The 5,617-nt window shown below is 42.0% G+C and overlaps 1 non-coding gene across 1 annotated transcript; it reads right to left on the reverse strand.

Moving 5' to 3' along the window:
* Nucleotides 1–259: 259 nt before the first annotated feature.
* On the reverse strand, nucleotides 260–331 carry TRNAS-GGA (transfer RNA serine (anticodon GGA)). The gene has a single exon. It is a non-coding gene; the product is annotated as a tRNA-Ser (tRNA).
* Between the last annotated feature and the right edge of the window lie 5,286 nt (nucleotides 332–5,617).

The following is a 5,617-nucleotide window of genomic DNA, read 5'->3' on the forward strand; positions in this document are numbered from 1 at the left end:
GGGTTGTCATGCCCTCCTCTGGGGGCTCTTCCTAACTCAGGGGTTGAACCCTGCATCTCTTATGGCTCCTGCAATGGCAGGCAGGTTCTTTACCACTAGCGCCACCTGGGGAGTCCTCCTGCTGCCATTCAAGTGAAGTTGCTCAGTCGTGTCCAACTCTTTGCAAGCCCGTGGACTGTAGCCTACCAGGCTCCTCCCTCCATGGGGTTCTCCAGGCAAGAGTACTGGAGTGGGTTGCCATTTCCTTCTCCAGGGGATCTTCCCAACCCAGGGATTGAACCTGGGTCTCCTGCATTCCAGGCAGACGCTTTAACATCTGAGCCACCAGGGAAGCCTGCTGCCATTACATGGAGGCAAATGTCCAGACCTCCATCTTAGTCTCCCTGATACTGATCCAGCAGGCTATATCCTATACCTGTGGGAGACAATAGGACAAACTCCCAGCTTTGTCTCCACTGATATATACTGAATATGAAAGCATCCACCTGGATTGTTGGCTGTTTTCTGCTGGAGGTGGGTTGAATAGGAAAGCAGATTTCTGAGTTACTCTTATTGATGTTGCCCAGTGGGCCGATAGCGTGACTTCTTGGTCACTTGCAGTCAGTGAAGCCTGGGTCAGCAGCAAGGAACATACCTTACACTATCTGATGACCTTAGATGGGTAACAGGCATCTATACTTCCTGCTTAGTTCCCACTGACGTCAGGGGGTTATCCGTGGTTTTGGGTGATGTAGGGCAAGTTTTGTCAAAAATGTTTCTGTTCTGCGAGTCCCATGTTCTAATCTTTTGGCCAAAGAGAACAGGTCCTCCTTAGGGTTCTATTAGGGGGATTAAAATGGAGGAAGTCTCGTTCAGGCTTTAAAAGCAGGGGAGCAGGCCTCTACCCTGCTTCTGACCTGCCTGGACACTTCCTGGATGCCTGCAAGCACAGCTGGTCAGGGGGCACTTTAGATAAGAAAGGAAGTGAATCTTGGAATTTTTCAGCCCCTGGAGGTCTGGCCAACACCCCCCCCCCCCCCCCCCCCGCCCCCGGTGTCTAATGAAATCCTATGACTTGTAAGGTGAAACAAAACAGTAAAAAATTGTAAAGAGGTTAAAGTAAAACCAGAGCTGCACTTTTGTGGGCAAACTGATCATGTTATCAGTTGGTGGTGGGAGCTCCTGAAACTGTGATTTGAAGTCTTATCTGTGGGGTGGATGCACCCCCACGCCCCTGGCCCCTTGGAGCCCTTTTCAAATTGGGACTCAGGATTGCTGTGAACTAAGGACTTTCTAGTGCTGTTTAAGTTTGGATGTAGGTTGGCCCAATTTGGTGATTTATATGCAATTACCTCTCTGTTGTTTCTATTTCTTTTCTTTTAATGGCTGTAGATTGAAATTAAGTCAAATAATCTATATAAAGTTGAAATGGTTTATATGTATAATAAGTGGTTTCTTTGTTAAAAAATCCTTCAAAACTAAAATGAAAGTAAAACTTTCAGCAAAACAGGTTCTTTCTGTTTGTTTGTGTCTGTTGGTAATTCCAGGTTGCAAGTTTCTCTGGTGATCAGTATGAAATAAATAGGTGATTCAAATAAAACCTAAGACCTCACAGTTGTGTTTTTCCTCAAATGCGGAGGTTCTTTCCCAGTCTGTCTTCCTCTTTTCTTCTTTCAATTTCCACACATAGTCTGTTTAATTATTTCCATGGTTTTTAATTGTATTTAGCATAGAAAGTAAAAAAAATGAGTCTACACTGTCTTATCCAGAACCAGAAAGCACATCTTTTTTTTTTAAGGGTTTAATACCATTTTAATATTTTCTATTTTAATATCTATTTCTATTCTTTGAATTACATATTAGGATAGGTATTATGTCTTAAATTTATTTTATTGTGACAAAAAACACACAACATAAAATTCACCCTGCAAACAATGTATAAGCACACATTACATTATGTTCAACCACATGCACACTGTGGTGCAATGGATTCTCAGAACTGGCCCCCCCAACACTATGCATGAGTGAAACTATACTCACCAAACAACTCCCCAGATCCCCTTACCCCTATCTTGGAAACCACCCTTCTAATTTGTATTTATGTTTGACTACTTTCAGTACAGTTCAGTTCAGTCGCTCAGTCGTGTCTGACTCTTTGCAATCCCATGAATCGCAGCACGCCAGGCCTCCCTGTCCATCACCAACTCCCGGAGTTCACTCAGACTCAAGTCCATCGAGTCAGGGATGCCATCCAGCCATCTCATCCTCTGTCATCCCCTTCTCCTCCTGCCCCCAATCCCTCCCAGTATCAGAGTCTTTTCCAATGAGTCAACTCTTCACATGATGTGGCCAAAGTACTGGAGTTTCAGCTTCAGCATCATTCCCTCTAAAGAAATCCCAGGGCTGATCTCCTTTAGAATGGACTGGTTGGATCTCCTTGCAGTCCACAGGACTCTCAAGAGTCTTCTCCAACACCACAGGTCAAAAGCATCAATTCTTCAGCTTTCTTCACAGTCCAACTCTCACATCCATACATGACCACAGGAAAAACCATAGCCTTGACTAGACGGACCTTTGTTGGCAAAGTAACGTCTCTGTTTTTCAATATGCTCTCTAGGTTGGTCATAACTTTTCTTCCAAGAAGTAAGCGTCTTTTAATTTCATGGCTGCAATCACCATTGCAGTGATTTTGGAGCCCAAAAAAATAAAGTCTGACACTGTTTCCACTGTTTCCCCATCTATTTCCCATGAACTGATGGGACCAGATGCCATGATCTTCGTTTTCTGAATGTTGAGCTTTAAGCCAACTTTTTCACTCTCCACTTTCACTTTCATCAAGAGGCTTTTTAGTTCTTCTTCACTTTCTGCCATAAGGGTGGTGTCATCTGCGTATCTGAGGTTATTGATATTTCTCCTGGCAATCCTGATTCCAGCTTGTGTTTCTTCCAGTCCAGCGTTTCTCATGATGTACTCTGCATAGGAGTTAAATAAGCAGGGTGACAATATACAGCCTTGACGTACTCCATTTCCGATTTGGAACCAGTCTGTTGTTCCATGTCCAGTTCGAACTGTTGCCTCCTGACCTGCATATAGGTTTCTCAAGAGGCAGGTCAGGTGGTCTGGTATTCCCATCTCTTTCAGAATTTTCCACAGTTTATTGTGATCCACACAATCAAAGGCTTTGGCATAGTCAATAAAGCAGAAATAGATGTTTTTCTGGAACTCTCTTGCTTTTTCCATGATCCAGCAGATGTTGGCAATTTGATCTCTGGCTCCTCTGCCTTTCTAAAACCAGCTTGAACATCTGGAAGTTTGGGGTTCATGTATTGCTGAAGCCTGGCTTGGAGAATTTTGAGCATTACTTTATTAGTGTGTGAGATGAGTGCAATTGTGTGGTAGTTTGAGCATTCTTTGGCATTGCCTTTCTTTGGGATTGGAATGAAAAGTGACCTTTTCCAGTCCTGTGGCCACTGCTGAGTTTTCCAAATTTGCTGGCATATTGAATGCAGCACTTTCACAGCATCATCTTTCAGGATTTAAAATAGGTCAACTGGAATTCCATCACCTCCACAAGCTTTGTTCGTAGTGATGCTTTCTAAGGCCCACTTGACTTCACATTCCAGGATGTCTGGCTACTTTAGATACCTCATTTAAGTGGAATCATGCAACCTCTGTTCTTTTGTACTGATCTATGTTGCTTACCATTATGCCCTTAAGGCTCATGCATGTTATAACATATGAGAGGATTTCCTTCCTTTTCAAAGTTAAATAATATTCCATTGTATGTATATGACCCATTTTCCATATTCTTTCATCCATTAAAGTGATTTAGGTTGTTAACATCTCTTTGCTGTTTTTAATAATGCTGCAATGCATTTTTTCCCCCTTGCAATGCATTTTTAAAAATGATTTCCTGGCAGTTAGTGAGATTGGAAAAAATTCTTCTTACATGCATTAACATTATAAATTACATTAATTTATGTCAATTATGACATAATGTCATAAATTAATGTCATAAATGTCATTAATTACATTTCTAAATTTCTAAAGTATAAATATTTGTTCAATTCGGTTCAGTTGCTCAGTCATGTGTGACTCTGTGACCCCATGGACTGCAGCACACCAGGCCTCCCTGCCCATCACCAACTCCCAGAGTTTACTCAAACTCATGTCCATCAAGTCAGTGATGCCACACAACCATCACATCCTCTGTCGTCCCCTTCACCTCCCACCTTCACTCTTTCCCAGCATCAGGGTCTTTTCCAATGAGTCAGTTCTTCATATCAGGTGGCCAAAGCATTGGAGTTTCAGCTTTAGCATCAGTCCTTCCGATGAATATTCAGGTCTGATTTCCTTTAGGATGGACTGGTTGGATCTCTTTGCAGTCCAAGGGACTCTCAAGAGTCTTCTCCAACACCACAGCTCAAAAGCATCAATTCTTCGGTGCTCAGCTTTCTTTATAGTGCAACTCTCACATCCATACATGACTACTGGAAAAACCATCGCTTTGACTAGACAGACCTTTGTTAGCAAAGTAATGTCTCTGCTTTTTAATAAGCTGTTACTTATTTGTTACTTAACAGTAAATCTTGCCTGATTATGATTTGCATTAATATCAATTCATTAATAATTTAAGAATTTTGCATCAAAGGCTTTATTATACTTGAAGGAGTCTTTTGGGCCTAGAAAAGAAAACAACAGTCTCAAAGGCCCTTGCTGAATCATCTAACTACGGAGAAAACAAAACAGAACTTTAGGTCCCGCCCTGATGCTCCAGGCTGGTTGCATCTATCTGGGATTTATCACCCCCTGTCCAGAAACCTTCCACCCCCTACACCTGCCCAGAAGACTTATCACCCCCTGAAGTGAAGTCGCTCAGTCGTGTCCGACTCTTTGCGACCCCATGGGCAGTAGCTTGCACCAGGCTCCTCCGTCCATGGGATTTTCTAGGCAAGAGTACTGGAGTGGGTTGCCATTTCCTTCTCCAGGGAATCTTCCTGACCCAGGGATCGAACTCAGGTCTCCTGCGTTGTAGACAGACGCTTTACCATCTGAGCCACCATCACCCCCTGCCCAACTACAAATGCCATCTCAACTAAAGTATACCCCAAACATCCCACCTGATTAGCATTTCCCTTATTGTTTACAGAAACCTCCCTATAAATATGGAGCCTCCCTGATCCCTCTCCTGGTTGTTAGGCCGACTGTTGCCCCTCCTTGTCTGAATAAAGGTAACCTGCATCTGTTGAGGTCGTCTTTCCTCTTTCTGCCTCGGCCCAAACTATACCTTACAATAATGGATTTTTTTTGTGTGTTTGTGTTCAGGAAGCTTGCATAATATAGGATTCCTGATACTTGAGTATTTAGTAAAGTTTTGTAGTAAACCTCTAGGATAGGAAGTACCTTCCTAGATTTGAGACAGAAATCCAATAAATAAAGTGATTGATATATTTAACTATATAAGAAGAAAACTGCAGTTTTATTAAACTGTTTTCTACATATTTTTTTACTTGCTATAATGAGATATTATTTTACTAATGAAAATAAAGTTCAGTAATGATTTTGAAATAACTATTGAAAATGTTAATGAAATATTTACATTTTAGCAATACACTCCCATTGATTTCTTCATCTGTAA

Source organism: Budorcas taxicolor, chromosome 7, assembly GCF_023091745.1.
Source record: "Budorcas taxicolor isolate Tak-1 chromosome 7, Takin1.1, whole genome shotgun sequence".
Classification (NCBI taxonomy): Eukaryota; Metazoa; Chordata; class Mammalia; order Artiodactyla; family Bovidae; genus Budorcas; species Budorcas taxicolor.